Here is a 19,240-nt window from a genome sequence, read left to right as displayed (position 1 = left end):
CTGCTGCAACTGTGCAGCTCTCAGGTTTGATCTATTGTTTCTCTGTGTGGCCAGCAGGGGGAGGTGTTTTGCTGGTTTTTTAAAATATTAATGAAAACATTTTTCATGAAAGTTGCAAATTTGTTATCTGTTTTTATGACATTTTTCACAACAACATCAACATTAGAAAATGAAATACATTTATAGTAGGTGATCATTAATCAGTATTATTGGCACTATTAAAGGGCCCCAAAAATCAAACTTTGCTTAGGGCACCACGGAGGGCCAACCCTTTTTACACTTCAACGATTGTACACAAAATACAATCATCCATCCTTCTATCTATTTATTTTCTTCCGCTTATATAATTCAGCATCACAGGGAAGCTGGATCCCAGTTGTTTTTCACAGAGGGCCAAGCAGTGGAGGGAGCTGCCGACCTCCCAGCAATACATGTAAAAGCTTTATTTTACACTGACTCTGGTCATCTTTATCTATCATAAAAATGTTCTTCACGATCTGAAACACGTAAGTGTGGCAAATATGCAAATAGCTAAGAAATCAGGATGGGCTAAATCGTTTCTTACTGCACTTCTGTTAGGCGACTGAATAAAAACACAAAGTCAGCAGTCTGGCTATGAATGTCTTTAATGTTTCCCAGATCAGAATCACAGCATACAGTGTATAATAACTTCTAAAGTAAACAGAAATATCATCACCTCATTTATTTATATAATTTTACTTTACTTTTTTTAATAATCATCTTTTTTTATTCCATTATTTAACATTTTTCTTCATCTCAAGTCTCGAGTTTCTGAGTTCAACAAAGAAAGTAGAAACAAGACAACAGGTGCAGATTTGCAATGGACACCAAGCTGAGGGTTTCTCTGTGGGTGTCACTGTCTCTGTGCACGTTTGACACTGTGGACGTGACACAGGATCATCCAATCATGAAGTTTTGCTTTGCTGACAGTTTCTAAGTGTTGGAATAAAATAAATCCAGCAGTTATACCACAGAAAGGACAAAGTGTGGCTCTAACAGCTGTTGAACACACACAGACTGTGATGTTCTCCACACGTCACCCATCGCTCTGCACTTTTCCAGCATCCAACTGTTTTTCTGCTACATAACATCACTGCAGGAGAAAAACAACGGACAGACAGACAGACAGCACAGTGTGACACGAGCAGGTCAGACCACCTGTGTGATCTCATGAGTCTGTGAGGATATGAGGCATCTTATGGTATCAAAGCCCTGGAGTCTGTCAAACATGGCTACATGTAAACACTGCTACATGTTAGGTGAGCTAACATTTAACTGACTGCACTTTTTTCTGTCTCAGTTTAGGTCATTTATGTCCTTACTGCGAATCACTGAAAGGCAAAGCTGGCTTTTATCGCTCTGATGTTACGCACATCATGCAGCACAGATTCATCTCTGATCACAAGACTCATATTTCAAAATAAAAGCGAGCTAAGGCTTGAAAAGAGGACGACGAATTTATGACAATCGCAGCGAAAAGAGCAACGAAAGGATTTAAAACTTGATGAAAATGTTTTTTCTCACTGAAAACTAGCAAATTCTAATAAACAGCATGACTGGCCCTCTGCTGTGAGGGGGCTTCAGTGGAGATGACTTCTGCTACAGCGACCTTACAGCACATGTTCTTTCTGTTTAATTTACTGTCATATTTGTTTCCGGTCCAACGTAGTTATAGTAAATAAAGTTATTTTTCTGAAAAACAACACAGAAGAATAAAAAGAAATAGGTCACTTTTGATTGCATCAACTCTAATATCGGTTTTGTTTTAATAGGTATTTGCAATAAAATGGCATTACTACAGATAAAAATAATAGATGTATTTTTTTAGAAAGTGTTCTGGAAATTGTTACTGTTTATGGATACTCTTAATTACAGATGACATTTCAATGGATATAAACCTTTAGAAAGTTACACTCTGTATATTTACTATTTTAAAACGTAATGCTGTTGCTGGAAATGTGCCTCATTATTGTGTAGCCCCTGAGGTATGTGTGTGAGTGTATATACGTATCCTTTAATCCATATCCACTAATCCTTTCTGTTTTCACAGAAGTGTCATTTTTGAAGATTTGTGCTTCACTAAGTGGCAAAAGTCAGCAGGGATTTTGAAAGTGATGTGCGAGTCAGGTGTTCTCTCCGGTGAGCCTCAGCCTCTTGGTCAGCTGACAACTGATAGGGAGAGCTCTCTGTTAAACCAGCGGGAATGGAGACGTCCAAAAACATTGGAGGGCTTTTGCAAATAAGTAATGTCCTATTTCGTTTCAGACAAAATGCATTTTAGAATACTTGGCTAAACCAAGTACACAGAACTGACTACTGATGCACTCTTGACAGAAGCAGAGCAAGAGCATTTTGAGCCAACTTGACTTGATGTGTACTTTGAATTCGAACCAGGTAAAAAGTGAGCAACTTTCATGACACAGGAAACTCTGTATTTAAGCTCAACAGAATATTTGCCATAATTTGGCATAATTTTTACAACAATGCCCCAATTTGCTGGGTTTTTGGGACATTCATTTATATACACTTTTCTTGAAGTCCCACCACAGCATCTAAATCAGGTCAAAATCTGGACTTTCCCTGGGCAATGGAAAAACCTTGATTGATTTTCTTTTTCCATACTTTTGTAGACTTGCTGGTGTGCTTAGGATAAGTGCCCTGTTGCATGACCCAATTTGAGCCAAGCTTCAGCTATCAGATAGATGGCTTCACATAGAGGAATTCATGGTCAACTCCAGTGTTCCCTCTAATTTTTCATGTGTCTGAGCAAACACACAAACTCCCTGAGCGATCCCTTGGACCACTGAGCGACATCAGACGTGTGCACTGTGGTCACGCCGGCATCGAATCCATCCAAGTTTCATGGTTTATTAAAAGAATCAAATTACAGCATTTACATTTATGTTAGACTACTTTTAATTAACTGCTTTAGCCCATCCATGAAAATGTAAAAACAAAAAAGCGTCACATAAGGACGCTGTCATAGCCTGTCAACCACGTTGATTAGCTGCGCATATACGCATTATTGGCTGGACTATGGGATAAGGTGGCATCGTTCCCATATGGGAGCAGCCAGTCACTTACTGACCAACACTGCAAAACAGAATTGTTAAAGTATTAATTTTAATTTCAATTCAGGTTAGATCTTTTTTTGTGCACAAAGCAGAATTTCTGTGCGCAGAGACTGTGCCAGCAGTGCGCAATTGCGCACGTGCGCAGCTTAGAGGGAACATTGCATAGGCCCACTAAAAGTTACAAAATAAGCTACTATCAAATACATTTACTGTAAACACATCAGAAGGTTCTTTATGTGGCAAAAAGTTAGATCTATAGAAAATGTTGCAGGGAAACGGAGAAGGAGCTCGTATAGGTTTGAGTTTTATTCACATCTGTTGTGCAGGTACAAATAGCAGAGTGGAAAACTTTATACTTTGTGTTTGCAAACATTAATTTATGAAGATTAATTAACATGAGTGTAGCACAAAGTAAAGGTGAAAGCAGTATTCTGACATGACAGTGCAATCAAAACACATTTTGCCACAACAATCTGTGAATAATTGTGACAAACAACTGTCATTTTAATATTGGACAGACTAGTTGTGCAGCCCTAACCTGAAATATGCTGTTTGTTCTTAATGAAAAACGTTAGTCTTTGGTAAACATTTTAATCCCATTTATAGATGCAATATGTTATTTCAGTTAAGACTAAATGTTACCACACGTTCCCATCATTAGAGCGCATTTAAAGTGTGGAGAAGTCTGTGAAGGTTCTCAGTCATCCAGGTCATCGTAGTCTAAGGAGCTTGGAAAGAAAAGCGTCTGGACTTCTTTGAGTTACTTGAAGACGTTTCACCTCTCATCCGAGAAGCTTCTTCAGTTCTAAGGGTCAAATGGTGGAGAGTCCAAGCTGTATTGAAGAATTTCTAACTTCATGTAGGCTAAACAGCGGCCTAGAATTAGACTCAAAACCCTGCAGTGCCCAAAATAAAGGGGGCATTAATGTGCCAGATTCTACAGAACACCAGAAATAACTGCTAAGATGGGTCCAACACATCTGAGTTCATGCTGGAGGAACTGTGGGACACACTCTGCCAACCACACTCATATATTGTGGCTCTGCCCTAAACTCTGTGTATTCTGGAGGCAGATATTTGATGCTCTCAAAGACATTTTCCAAGGTAAATATTCCACTAAGTCCTACAGCAGCAGTGTTGGGAAGGATTGCAGAACATATTGACTGCAAAGCCAAAAGTTACCTGCTAAATATATGACTCACTGCAGCCCTAAAATGCATAACTATCAGATGGTTAAAACCAGATATAATCTATGGATCCATGTCTGTCTGATGGAACAAATTACATACTCAGACTACAGAAACAAGTCTTTGAGAAACGGTGGGGACCCATGTTACCTTTCCTATTACAATGAAGAACACCACCTAGTTTTGTGAGCTCTCTCTCTCCACACACACACACACACACACACACACACACACACACACACACACACACACACACACACACACACAGCATGTTATGCCAGTTTCAGCTGAAACTATGTTTCAAACCGTAATCCGGGTTTTTAGTTCACCATTTATGAGGTTTCAAGAAGAAAATAAAAGACAGATCTGAATGTTTGAAAATGTTTTGGAAAGATTCTGTAAAGATGAGATGAAAAATACTCAAAGGATAAATTTAATTGGTTTATTATTTAGATAAGAATAACAAGCAAGTAAAGGAAGAAACAAGGTAAAATGAAGAAGTAAGGAAAGAAGTTAAACAAGTAAAAGAAGAAACAAGGTAAAATGAAGTAATAATGAAAGAAGTTAAACAAGTAAATGAAGAAACCAGGTAAAATGAAGTAATAATGAAAGAAGTTGAACAAGTAAATGAAGAAACAAGGTAAAATGAAGTAATAATGAAAGAAGTTAAACAAGTAAAAGAAGAAAAAAGGCAGAGGAGAGAAAACCCCAACAATCCCCTCTGAGCAAGCACTTGGCGACAGTGGGGAGGAAAAACTGCCTTTAAACGGGCAGAAACCTCCGGCAGAACCAGGCTCAGGAGGGGACAGTCAACTGCCGGGACTGGCTGGGGGGGGGGGGGGGGGTTAACAGAGGTGGAGCAAGACGAGGCTACATCAGGTGAGGAAGCAGTAGCGTCTCTCCTCTGGAACAAGTGGAACCATTTTTTTCTTTTTTTTCATGCACTTTTCCACGAGCGCTTTTTTCTCCACGATGAGATTTCTCAGCTCGTCGATGGTTTCTGCAAGTGGTTTTTCTTCAAGTTTCTCACATCTTTGTTCCACCTCTTCCAATGCTGCTTGTTGTTCTTCAAGCTTGTCTTTGAGTTGTTTGGATGTTGCCTCCTGTATCAGCTTGTCCTTGTGCATGTCTGCATTTCTCTGTTGGACCTCTTTGTGCTTGTCTTCTAACTGCTTCTTTCTTTTCTTGATTTCTTGATTTTTGTCTTCATGTATTTTGTCTTCTTGTTGTTTTTGTGACTGCATTTGAGTGTGTTCACTCTTCAAGTTATTGAATTCCACCAAACGCCCCTTAACGAGCTCGGAGTTGTTTCTCGCTATCTGATCGATCCTTTTCTGCATCTGTGAGCACCGTTTCTCCAGTTTGTCCCTTTCTTCTTCCACTTTAGTTGCTTTGTCCACCAGCTGATTACAAAACTCTTGCAGTTTTAGATTTTTAGACTGAAAGTCCTGGACGATGCGTTTTCCTTCTTTCAGTCTTTCCTGCTGTTGCTCTTTCTGTTGAAGAAGGTCTTTATTTTGGCGCAGTGTTTCATCCAGGCTTTCTTTCAGCATGCGGTATTTTTCCTGCATGCTCTTCAGTTTGTGCTGCATGTCTTGTTGCTTTTTGTCCTGCTCTTCCTTCTGTTGGAGGAATTTATTCTTTTCTTCCACAGCTTCATGGAGCTGTCTTTGGAGGAGCAGATTTTTTCGGTCCATGTGTTGGAGATCCCGTTGTATCTTATCAGTCATCGTTTTCTTGTCTTGGAGCTGGTTGGTCATTTCTTTTAGTTCTGCGCGCTTTTGCCTGTTTTCTTTATTGAGGTGCACAATCTGCTCTCGGGCCTGAGCAAACTTGATTCCCCAGCCCTCATTAATAATGTTTATGTCCGGCTGGCGCTGTTGTCTTTCTTCCAGCTCTTTATTTTGGGCTTCCATTCGTCTACACTTGTCCTCCAGTTGACGTTTTTCTTCTTCAATTTGTTGCATTTTTTTCTGGAGAAGGTAGTTTTCCTTCCTACTCTCCTCTAATGCCCTTTGGAAGGATGAGATGCCATTTGGGGAAATTGGCTGGCCACGCCAGGAAGGAGAGGCGGCGTAATCTTTTTGAATTGGTTGTTTTTTTCTTGGAAACATGTTGGAGTTTCTATACGATGACTTTGAAGAGCTTTCCAAATGTTTCTGTGGTGAACGTTTTGTATGCTGCAAACACAGATGCTGCTGAAACGAACTAAAACTTGCTGTTTCTCACCCCTATTTAAGGAAAAACATCAAAGGACTTATGACGTTCTATGACATCATCACTCCAATGAGATTGTCACAAGACGTTTTGGAATGGGGTGTTTTTTTTTAAACTGTTTTCAAACTTAACTTAAAATTTCAGTGTTTCCTAGTTGTGGACTATTGGTTAGTCCAGCCGATGAAGAAATTAATTGTCACAAACATCCCTAATATTACATAACAGACGACAGAAAACAAGACAGTTTTTTTTCTAATAGAGGTATAATAAAAGTTTTTTTAATTATCCTACTTTTTATAAAAGAGAACATTTATTAAAGAGTATGTATTTAATTAAAAAACTCTGTTCATCTAAAGCAGGGGTCAGCAACCTTTAAGACCCAAAGAGCCATAATTGGCCTATCTGGGGTTGAAAGGCTCGATAAATGCACGGCGTTTCGCCGGGTACACCGGCTTCCGCGAGTGTGACGCTTATTTTGAGCGATGAAAAAATAACAAAATATAATTTTATTTGTATATTGCAAAATCACAATAAGCTTCCAATTTAGAACTACAAGTAAAAAAAAAAGAACTGGCATAAATAAAATACACTTCAGCTAAATACTAATTTATTTTCCCCAACCACGCAGAGCCGCACTATAAGGACTAAAGAGCCGCATGAGGCTCCGGAGCCGCAGGTTGCCGACCCCTGATCTAAAGGCTATAACAAAAAGCTTCCTGCTGGAAAATGAAATGTCCCCATTAAGAGTCTGAATCAGGAGCCGATGACATTACTCTGTAAACTCTCAAAGCACTTTAATAAACAAGCAAACAGTTCCACCTCTCGCATTATTGCGTAAAGTTGACAGCGCGTCAGGCAAATAGGCAGGCTCCATCCCCGGCCTCTAGCGACTGTGGAAGTCGCTACATCTTTAGTCAACAAAAAACGGCATTCTGGAGAAGCCAGCCACAAGCAGGATCAAAGAAATCAGATCAAGGAACCTGAAAGACGCCAAGTAAGTGCAGCGCATCTGAATGAGTGAGCCCAGCATCACCGACACACCTGACGCAATTCTGAGGAGCGCAGGTAAGAATACCTGTGCATGTCTGGTTGTGGAAAAGGAAGCGACATTGCATTAGCGCTGAGATGTTTTAAGAGGAGACACTGAATGGAATGAATGTTGGTTAAATGTGCAATGTTTTTGGCTGCGCTCTTGGATTGATGACTGCGCTGCGTCTTATTAATTATGCTGCTTGGATGATGTTCAAATGGACAATTAAAGTGCCGTTACGTTGAAAGGATTTTATGGTCAAAGTCTATTGTGGCTTCCAGTGGATATATGTTTTAATGGATGATCACTGAAGATTAAAATAAATAAATAAATAAAAAATCGAACAAACAAACGGGAAAATCATGAGTCAAACAGGTGATGATGATTGTTCCTCTAATGATTTGGGGGGAAAGAGAGAAAGAAAAATGACTGGAAAGGCATTGTTGAATAAAATCGAAAAATCACAAAATGAATGCAAAATATATGTTAATAAAATGAAAGGACTAATACAAAAAATGAAAGCGCTCATGCAACACAATGAAAATCTTTCTCAAATTAAGCAGTATTTGGTGGATTTAAAGGCACTGTGCGAAAAGGCTTCAAGTTCACATGTTGAGGTGTTGTCTTTGGTGCCAGAGGAAGTAATAAAACAAGAGGAATGCTTTTCAAGTATCATGAAATACACAAATGTGTTTTTAAATGAAATTCAGAACTGGATAAATCAAAGAGAACAAAATCCTGCTGTTTGTCCAAAGCAAATCAATTTATTGGAAAACAATGTTGTATCAAATACTGAGACAGAAGTGGAGGATGATATCAAGCCAAGTGATAGTGTTTCTGTTGTGATATTTTGATACCATGGTAGCATTTACTGAGTATTGTTTTTGATGATATTATACAAAGGACCCTGTTTCTGCAATGCCCTTTGTTTTAACCTCATCTCCTCTTGCTGTGTCAACTGAAGATTTTATGGTGTGAAAGTAGATACTAAGGTTGGAGGGAAAACACCAACAAATCACTCTTTTACTTATCACTCCCTTGCAGAAGATGTTTATGTGAAGACCATCTGGGTTGTGTCAGAACTCACGGATGTAGGAGACCTCTGTATAAGATTTATAGGCCTTGTGAGTGCATCTTTATTGCCCTTGCTGAACAAAGGATTCCAACTGTCGAAGGACACCACCCCACCCAGTGGGCAGGGTCTGAACTGAAACTTGTTGTCTGCCTATAAAAACTGCTGCACAAAGAATAAACTTTGAGTTAGTTTGGGATGACAATTTAGAACAGTCTCCGCGTCTTTTTGTTCTTCCAAACTGCTCCCGGTACTCCGGCCGGTGCTGTAATTAACCGTTGATCATACTTGAGAATATTTTAATTGTTATAGGTTAAAGGATGAACTCTGATGATGAAAGCCCACGCCTCAGAGAAACCCGGAATGGAGTTTCTTGCAGTTTCAAATGTTGAAAGCCACAAAACTTCTTCAAGATCTTCAACTTCATCTGTTCGTATGAAAGCTGAGGCAGAGTTGGCAGCTTTAAAGACGCGGGGAAAAGGACACTGTACCTGTCGATGCACGTTTCCCAAAATCTAAACGAGTCATATCGCTCCATGTTTGCTACTTTTGGTTTTTGGTTTTCTCCCGCAGAGTAAGAGCATCGCAGGAGCTCCTGAAGTCAAACGACGCCTCCCAGCACTCATTTATTAAAACGGAGTCGATGCCAAAAGTCTTAAACGTTAGAATCAAAGCAACAGCTGTGAACTCAGTCATGGTGTCATGTGCAGCCTTCATCTTACTGTCACTACTTTTTCATTTTAGGGTACGTGAGGTAAAGCGTCCGTCGATGTAGCTTGACTGTACAAAATTATTTTTCTACGTTATTAACAAAACAGAGCAGAGACTGATGCTGCTCCTGTCTGACCCCCTTGTGTATGGCACGTGTGTGTGTGTGTGTGTGTGTGTGTGTGTGTGTGTGTGTGTGTGTGTGTGTGTGTGTGTGTGTGTGTAGGAGCGGCAGTCGCTGTGTGAGTGTGATATCACATCTGCATCACTCAAGCGTAGGCGGGCCCGCGTCAGACAACAATAAACAAAAAGCAGAAAAAGGCCAACAGTAAAAACTCAGACTCCAGCATGAGCTCCTTCCTGCTGCTTAACCAATCACCTTCCTCCATATCATCACTGCTCCCTCCCTCCTCCTCTCTCCATCCTACACCACCTTTGTTATTTAACACCGACCCCCCCCCCCCCCCCCCCCCCCCCCAATCTGATAATCAGACAAATTCCCAAACACCTGACTTCACTGTGTCGACACCGTTCCTGACTATTTCTGACCTCAGGTCAGCTCTGCTATTATCCTCACATTAAGGGTTCGTTCACCTGCCTGCAGATGATCTGTGAGCTCGTCGGTTGTAAATTAAACTCTAAGCACACTGAGGGTAACCGGGAGGCGTTCAGGGCCTGCAGTGCAGAGCTGCAACATGACAAAAAGGGATGGGGGCTCAGATCTCCTGAACAGGGTAGAAACAACACGGTGGGTTTGTGCTGTTTGTGATTCCTGCTCCGTCACTCTGGTGGAGACGACTGCAGCTCAGCAGCGCTCCCTGCTGATCCTCTGATGAAGATGTCAACAGTATGTAAACTGAGCTGATGTGCTGCTGTTTGAGCCCACGTGGTAGCGTACGTCCAGTATGGGAGAACTTAGTCACCGGTGCTGTCTTTGCTTGTGCTCTAGCTTTAGCCTGTTTGATTGTTTGTTTTCTATTTTATTACTGCCTAAAAGGGGAGGTGGGGGAAACACATGCCTGACTTCTCCTGTCAGAGGTTTTGTAAGCTCACTGGAAGGGAAACGTGCACAATGTAAATCATAAAACAACTGACTGGGGCTGTGCTGCAGGTGGATCAGTGCTGTGGACAGTAGCTGTGGAAAAGAGACTGGACAAAGACTCTCAGCCTTAAATACAGGACAGACGATGATCCGATCATCTTTCAGCTAACAGTGTCGAGCAGAAGGACGGCCGGCTGATGCGTCCGTACGAACCCTTTTGTACTCACTCCTGTGTATAAGGAGGCGGCGAGGGGTTGTGTAGTTAACCTCAGCACCACACAGCTACAGCAGAGGAGAGAACACAAACGAGTCCTTTCATTCGGCTCTGTTCTTTCTCCTTGTCTGTTTTATAAGCTAACACTAGAGGGCGCCATTGTGGCACATTCAGCGCTCACTCTGAGGTCACTGGACAGAGAAGAAAATACCAAACTGGGAGACGGATGGAGACGAAACATCTGGAAGATCAGAACTGTACATTTTTAAGTTTATTTTGGGCAACTGCAGGGTTTTGAGTCTAATTCTAGGCCGCTGTTTAGCCTACATGAAGTTAGAAATTCTTCAATACAGCTTGGACTCTCCACCATTTGACCCTTAGAACTGAAGAAGCTTCTCGGATGAGAGGTGAAACGTCTTCAAGTAACTCAAAGAAGTCCAGACGCTTTTCTTTCCAAGCTCCTTAGACTACGATGACCTGGATGACTGAGAACCTTCACAGACTTCTCCACACTTTAAATGCGCTCTAATGATGGGAACGTGTGGTAACATTTAGTCTTAACTGAAATAACATATTGCATCTATAAATGGGATTAAAATGTTTACCAAAGACTAACGTTTTTCATTAAGAACAAACAGCAGATTTCAGGTTAGGGCTGCACAACTAGTTTGTCCAATATTAAAATGACAGTTGTTTGTTACAATTATTCACAGATTGTTGTGGCAAAATGTGTTTTGATTGCACTGTCATGTCAGAATACTGCTTTCACCTTTACTTTGTGCTACACTCATGTTAATTAATCTTCATAAATTAATGTTTGCAAACACAAAGTATAAAGTTTTCCACTCTGCACAATAGATGTGAATAAAACTCAAACCTATACGAGCTCCTTCTCCATTTCCCTGCAACATTTTGTATAGATCTAACTTTTTGCCACATAAAGAACCTTCTGATGTGTTTACAGTAAATGTATTTGATAGTAGCTTATTTTGTAACTTTTAGTGGGCCTATGCAATGTTCCCTCTAAGCTGCGCACGTGCGCAATTGCGCACTGCTGGCACAGTCTCTGCGCACAGAAATTCTGCTTTGTGCACAAAAAAAGATCTAACCTGAATTGAAATTAAAATTAATACTTTAACAATTCTGTTTTGCAGTGTTGGTCAGTAAGTGACTGGTTGCTCCCATATGGGAACGATGCCACCTTATCCCATAGTCCAGCCAATAATGCGTATATGCGCAGCTAATCAACGTGGTTGACAGGCTATGACAGCGTCCTTATGTGACGCTTTTTTGTTTTTACATTTTCATGGATGGGCTAAAGCAGTTAATTAAAAGTAGTCTAACATAAATGTAAATGCTGTAATTTGATTCTTTTAATAAACCATGAAACTTGGATGGATTCGATGCCGGCGTGACCACAGTGCACACGTCTGATGTCGCTCAGTGGTCCAAGGGATCGCTCAGGGAGTTTGTGTGTTTGCTCAGACACATGAAAAATTAGAGGGAACACTGGAGTTGACCATGAATTCCTCTATGTGAAGCCATCTATCTGATAGCTGAAGCTTGGCTCAAATTGGGTCATGCAACAGGGCACTTATCCTAAGCACACCAGCAAGTCTACAAAAGTATGGAAAAAGAAAATCAATCAAGGTTTTTCCATTGCCCAGGGAAAGTCCAGATTTTGACCTGATTTAGATGCTGTGGTGGGACTTCAAGAAAAGTGTATATAAATGAATGTCCCAAAAACCCAGCAAATTGGGGCATTGTTGTAAAAATTATGCCAAATTATGGCAAATATTCTGTTGAGCTTAAATACAGAGTTTCCTGTGTCATGAAAGTTGCTCACTTTTTACCTGGTTCGAATTCAAAGTACACATCAAGTCAAGTTGGCTCAAAATGCTCTTGCTCTGCTTCTGTCAAGAGTGCATCAGTAGTCAGTTCTGTGTACTTGGTTTAGCCAAGTATTCTAAAATGCATTTTGTCTGAAACGAAATAGGACATTACTTATTTGCAAAAGCCCTCCAATGTTTTTGGACGTCTCCATTCCCGCTGGTTTAACAGAGAGCTCTCCCTATCAGTTGTCAGCTGACCAAGAGGCTGAGGCTCACCGGAGAGAACACCTGACTCGCACATCACTTTCAAAATCCCTGCTGACTTTTGCCACTTAGTGAAGCACAAATCTTCAAAAATGACACTTCTGTGAAAACAGAAAGGATTAGTGGATATGGATTAAAGGATACGGATATACACTCACACACATACCTCAGGGGCTACACAATAATGAGGCACATTTCCAGCAACAGCATTACGTTTTAAAATAGTAAATATACAGAGTGTAACTTTCTAAAGGTTTATATCCATTGAAATGTCATCTGTAATTAAGAGTATCCATAAACAGTAACAATTTCCAGAACACTTTCTAAAAAAATACATCTATTATTTTTATCTGTAGTAATGCCATTTTATTGCAAATACCTATTAAAACAAAACCGATATTAGAGTTGATGCAATCAAAAGTGACCTATTTCTTTTTATTCTTCTGTGTTGTTTTTCAGAAAAATAACTTTATTTACTATAACTACGTTGGACCGGAAACAAATATGACAGTAAATTAAACAGAAAGAACATGTGCTGTAAGGTCGCTGTAGCAGAAGTCATCTCCACTGAAGCCCCCTCACAGCAGAGGGCCAGTCATGCTGTTTATTAGAATTTGCTAGTTTTCAGTGAGAAAAAACATTTTCATCAAGTTTTAAATCCTTTCGTTGCTCTTTTCTCTGCGATTGTCATAAATTCGTCGTCCTCTTTTCAAGCCTTAGCTCGCTTTTATTTTGAAATATGAGTCTTGTGATCAGAGATGAATCTGTGCTGCATGATGTGCGTAACATCAGAGCGATAAAAGCCAGCTTTGCCTTTCAGTGATTCGCAGTAAGGACATAAATGACCTAAACTGAGACAGAAAAAAGTGCAGTCAGTTAAATGTTAGCTCACCTAACATGTAGCAGTGTTTACATGTAGCCATGTTTGACAGACTCCAGGGCTTTGATACCATAAGATGCCTCATATCCTCACAGACTCATGAGATCACACAGGTGGTCTGACCTGCTCGTGTCACACTGTGCTGTCTGTCTGTCCGTTGTTTTTCTCCTGCAGTGATGTTATGTAGCAGAAAAACAGTTGGATGCTGGAAAAGTGCAGAGCGATGGGTGACGTGTGGAGAACATCACAGTCTGTGTGTGTTCAACAGCTGTTAGAGCCACACTTTGTCCTTTCTGTGGTATAACTGCTGGATTTATTTTATTCCAACACTCAAAAACTGTCAGCAAAGCAAAACTTCATGATTGGATGATCCTGTGTCACGTCCACAGTGTCAAACGTGCACAGAGACAGTGACACCCACAGAGAAACCCTCAGCTTGGTGTCCATTGCAAATCTGCACCTGTTGTCTTCTTTCTACTTTCTTTGTTGAACTCAGAAACTCGAGACTTGAGATGAAGAAAAATGTTAAATAATGGAATAAAAAAAAGATGATTATTAAAAAAAGTAAAGTAAAATTATATAAATAAATGAGGTGATGATATTTCTGTTTACTTTAGAAGTTATTATACACTGTATGCTGCGATTCTGATCTGGGAAACATTAAAGACATTCATAGCCAGACTGCTGACTTTGTGTTTTTATTCAGTCGCCTAACAGAAGTGCAGTAAGAAACGATTTAGCCCATCCTGATTTCTTAGCTATTTGCATATTTGACACACTTACGTGTTTCAGATCATGAAGAACATTTTTATGATAGATAAAGATGACCAGAGTCAGTGTAAAATAAAGCTTTTACATGTATTGCTGGGAGGTCGGCAGCTCCCTCCACTGCTTGGCCCTCTGTGAAAAACAACTGGGATCCAGCTTCCCTGTGATGCTGAATTATATAAGCGGAAGAAAATAAATAGATAGAAGGATGGATGATTGTATTTTGTGTACAATCGTTGAAGTGTAAAAAGGGTTGGCCCTCCGTGGTGCCCTAAGCAAAGTTTGATTTTTGGGGCCCTTTAATAGTGCCAATAATACTGATTAATGATCACCTACTATAAATGTATTTTCTAATGTTGATGTTGTTGTAATCCACAGTGAAAAATGTCATAAAAACAGATAACAAATTTGCAACTTTCATGAAAAATGTTTTCATTAATATTTTAAAAAACCAGCAAAACACCTCCCCCTGCTGGCCACACAGAGAAACAATAGATAAAACCTGAGAGCTGCACAGTTGCAGCAGTGTGGTTTACGTCATTCTGTTGTCAGCCTGTTTTACACATCGGTGGTTTCTTATTGACGTGTAAAAAGATCTGAAATCGTAGTAAATTCAGCTGCTATTGTGGGCTGGGGATGATTTACACTTAACATTTTAATAACTGGGTACTGAATGTCATAGGCCCAATGTTCCCTCTAATTTTTCATGTGTCTGAGCGAACACACAAACTCCCTGAGCGATCCCTTGGTCCACTGTGAGCAACAGCAGACGTGTGAACTGTGGTCACAGCAGCATCGAATCCATCCAAGTTACATGGTTTATTAAAATAATCAAATTCCAGCATTTATATTTATGTTAGACTACTTTTAATTAACTGCTTTAGCCCACTTACAATAAAAAATATATATATATATATTGTTCATGACCTGTGTTGTATGTTAACACTATTGGAAGTAAAAATAACTTGAACTCCAATTTTGAAAACACAACTTTCTATTTTTTTTTTTTTTTAATAAAGCTCTGACTTGTATTATGAGTCTGTGGTCTGTGAGAGATTCCTGTAACTCTCTGTCTGTAAAATACAGTACATAATGACCAATGTTGGGCAATTAATTATATAGTTACTTCTTCAAAAAAGTAACTGAGTTATGCAGAACATTGGTCAACTCTATCAATCATCATCACCCCTCCACCATTGTGCTTGACAGTTGGTATGAGGACTTTCATTTACCTCATTTTAAACCCTTACACAATCAGAAGATTTTTATCATGTTTTGATTTGTACACATTTTTACAATTTCTGCATATGCAGCCTGTAAATATGGTAGGAATACTGTCTGTAAAAAGGGTCTCAGAGCTGATGAGGGTTACACATGTAGGTCCATTCCTTTTCACAATTTATGTTAATAAACCATCTTATTTTAAGTTAAGTTATCTCTTATGTTCATTTAGAAGTAGGAGATACAGTATTGAATTTTATTGTTGAGTCTACTCAACTTCACGATACTTTAATGTTGTCCAAGCTGTGGTTAATAATTATTAAACTAGTATACAGGGAGTGCAGAATTATTAGGCAAGTTGTATTTTTGAGGAATAATTTTATTATTGAACAACAACCATGTTCTCAATGAACCCAAAAAACTCATTAATATCAAAGCTGAATGTTTTTGGAAGTAGTTTTTAGTTTGTTTTTAGTTTTAGCTATTTTAGGGGGATATCTGTGTGTCACCTGACGATTACTGTGCATAATTATTAAGCAACTTAACAAAAAACAAATATATACCCATTTCAATTTTTTTTATTTTTACCAGTGAAACCAATATAACATCTCCACATTCACAAATATACATTTCTGAGATTCAAAAACAAAACAAAAACAAATCAGCGGCCAATATAGCCACCTTTCTTTGCAAGGACACTGAAAAGCCTGCCATCCATGGATTCTGTCAGTGTTTTGATCTGTTCACCATCAACATTGCGTGCAGCAGCAACCACAGCCTCCCAGACACTGTTCAGAGAGGTGTACTGTTTTCCCTCCTTGTAAATCTCACATTTGATGATGGACCACAGGTTCTCAATGGGGTTCAGATCAGGTGAACAAGGAGGCCATGTCATTAGTTTTTCTTCTTTTATACCCTTTCTTGCCAGCCACGCTGTGGAGTACTTGGACGTGTGTGATGGAGCATTGTCCTGCATGAAAATCATGTTTTTCTTGAAGGATGCAGACTTCTTCCTGTACCACTGCTTGAAGAAGGTGTCTTCCAGAAACTGGCAGTAGGACTGGGAGTTGAGCTTGACTCCATCCTCAACCCGAAAAGGCCCCACAAGCTCATCTTTGATGATACCAGCCCAAACCAGTACTCCACCTCCACCTTGCTGGCGTCTGAGTCGGACTGGAGCTCTCTGCCCTTTACCAATCCAGCCACGGGCCCATCCATCTGGCCCATCAAGACTCACTCTCATTTCTTCAGTCCATAAAACCTTAGAAAAACCAGTCTTGAGATATTTCTTGGCCCAGTCTTGACGTTTCAGCTTGTGTGTCTTGTTCAGTGGTGGTCGTCTTTCAGCCTTTCTTACCTTGGCCATGTCTCTGAGTATTGCACACCTTGTGCTTTTGGGCACTCCAGTGATGTTGCAGCTCTGAAATATGGTCAAACTGGTGGCAAGTGGCATCTTGGCAGCTGCACGCTTGACTTTTCTCAGTTCATGGGCAGTTATTTGGCGCCTTGGTTTTTCCACACGCTTCTTGCGACCCTGTTGACTATTTTGAATGAAACGCTTGATTGTTCGATGATCACGCTTCAGAAGCTTTGCAATTTTGAGACTGCTGCATCCCTCTGCAAGATATCTCACTATTTTTGACTTTTCTGAGCCTGTCAAGTCCTTCTTTTGACCCATTTTGCCAAAGGAAAGGACGTTGCCTAATAATTATGCACCACCTGATATAGGGTGTTGATGTCATTAGACCACACCCCTTCTCATTACAGAGATGCACATCACCTAATATGCTTAATTGGTAGTAAGCTTTCGAGCCTATACAGCTTGGAGTAAGACAACATGCATGAAGAGGATGATGTGGACAAAATACTCATTTGCCTAATAATTCTGCACTCCCTGTAGTACTGATAACTACAACTACTAAAAATAAATAATGCTTTAGTTTAGTAAAGTTTACATTGTTCCTCACACCCAGAGGCACTGGCAGCATTAATGTAAAATTTTCGCTGTCCTGCATCCTGTATTAAGAAAGTTAATAATTATAAAACCCTTGACTTTTGGATATATGACAAACTTCAAACATCATTGTGTGTAGGTCAAATGTGTCCAGTGTTTGTTAGTTTCTTATGGTTTGGCGCCCTCTTGTGATCTCAGTCAGTATTCTGTGATCTTTGTTTATCTGACTACTTCAATACAAGTGCTCAGTTAGAGGTGCAGTTTTTACTCTAGTAGTCTTGGTCCATGAATGCCTGTAGGCTTCCATGCTGTGTTACAACATTGTAAGGCATGGACAGACCAACTCAGTTTTGCTGCTGACTTACAGAGTACACATATATAGTCAGGCCATTTTCTCATAGTTATACTAGAACTGGAGTCCCAAAAGCACACAGGCTAAGAACAGATTTACAGTTTTTATTAACAAAACTAAATGAGTCAGTTGATCAAATGTGTCCCTGTGTGCAAAGGTAGAGGATTAATCAGTGAAGTGGTGATTTGTCGGGAGAATTCATTTCAGGTTCAAGCTGAACAGGTGAGGGAATCTGAGGTAGAATTTTCCTTTCCAAGGTATGAATCAAGAGGAGACAGCAAGGAGGTAACAGCTGGAACACCGAGGGTTTTCTAAGACAGAGGACAAGAGAGGAACAAGTGCAGGAATCATTTCACTGGAGTGAAGACCTTGATTTGCTACTAGCTGTGGAAATAATCTGTATTTACAGCCACACTCACATTAGATAGCAAAGAGTGGAGGAGAGTAAAAGAAACAAGCACTCACACAATGGGAGTTGCCAATGCCATAAATCATCACCAAACCCGAAAATGATGTGCTGGAAGTTGTGCCGTTCTCGGCGGCTTCAGTGACCCTCGAGCTCTCGGCTTGCTATCGAGCTGGTGGGTAGCAGACATCTCCGAAAACGTCGAAGCACTTTTGCAAATATGCGATATCTTGATAAACCGAGCAGATATTTGATGTTTACACAGCTACTTTCTCGCCTGAAAATATGTTAAAAGTTTATTTTGTGACCCAGAAAGATTAGTAAGAGTAATTTAAAAACAGTAGCGGCTGCCATTGTTGGAAACTGGAGTTTGGCTGGGCCGCGCTATGAATTCTGGGATATGGTAGGCCACGAAGGACACACCCGACCCATCCTTCAAATTCGGGGAAAAGGAGGACGCATTTGTCGGCTGCATTCGGAGGAGTCTACGAATTTGGACAGCCTTCGTCACGTTACTGTGATGTAATCGATCTACAAATGCGGCCTCAGGAGGATGCAGCCCATGAATTTGGACACGACCTTAATATATTTGAATGATACGGTTAGCACTCAGTTAGCTTCTAGCATTTGTCGACAGCTCTGCCTCCTTTTCGACTGCCCGGGACATTTAAACAATAGATGTATACAAGCAAATTCATACCTTTATCCTCAATGGAGAGCTTCCCCCGACTGAAGAACTGCGCCGTAAAATATGAAGAATGGCACGTAATTACAAACTGAAGGGTAACTATGAAAATTAATGTTGATCCTTTATTTATTTTTTTTATTTATTTATTTTTTTACTTTTATTTTTTATTTTTTAAAACTCTCTCTCTCTCTCTCTCTCTTTCTCTCTCTATCTAGCTATATATATAAATAAAACAAAAAGATACAAGTCTGTCATATATACCCTATATATAGTTTTAAAAGTTAATTTCAATTGAAGGTAAATGTACCAT

General features: G+C 40.0%; 1 pseudogene; it reads right to left on the bottom strand.

The window, feature by feature from the left end:
* Positions 1-5,195: 5,195 nt before the first annotated feature.
* Positions 5,196-6,514, bottom strand: LOC146715145 (uncharacterized; annotated as a pseudogene).
* Positions 6,515-19,240: the final 12,726 nt, after the last annotated feature.

Source organism: Copadichromis virginalis, linkage group LG3 (assembly GCF_057382275.1).
Source record: "Copadichromis virginalis isolate Kocher_CV1m ecotype Utaka linkage group LG3, C_Virginalis_male_GT1.1, whole genome shotgun sequence".
Classification (NCBI taxonomy): Eukaryota; Metazoa; Chordata; class Actinopteri; order Cichliformes; family Cichlidae; genus Copadichromis; species Copadichromis virginalis.
The sequence above is the reverse complement of the archived record's forward strand: the minus strand, read 5'-3'. Positions and strand labels throughout refer to the sequence as shown.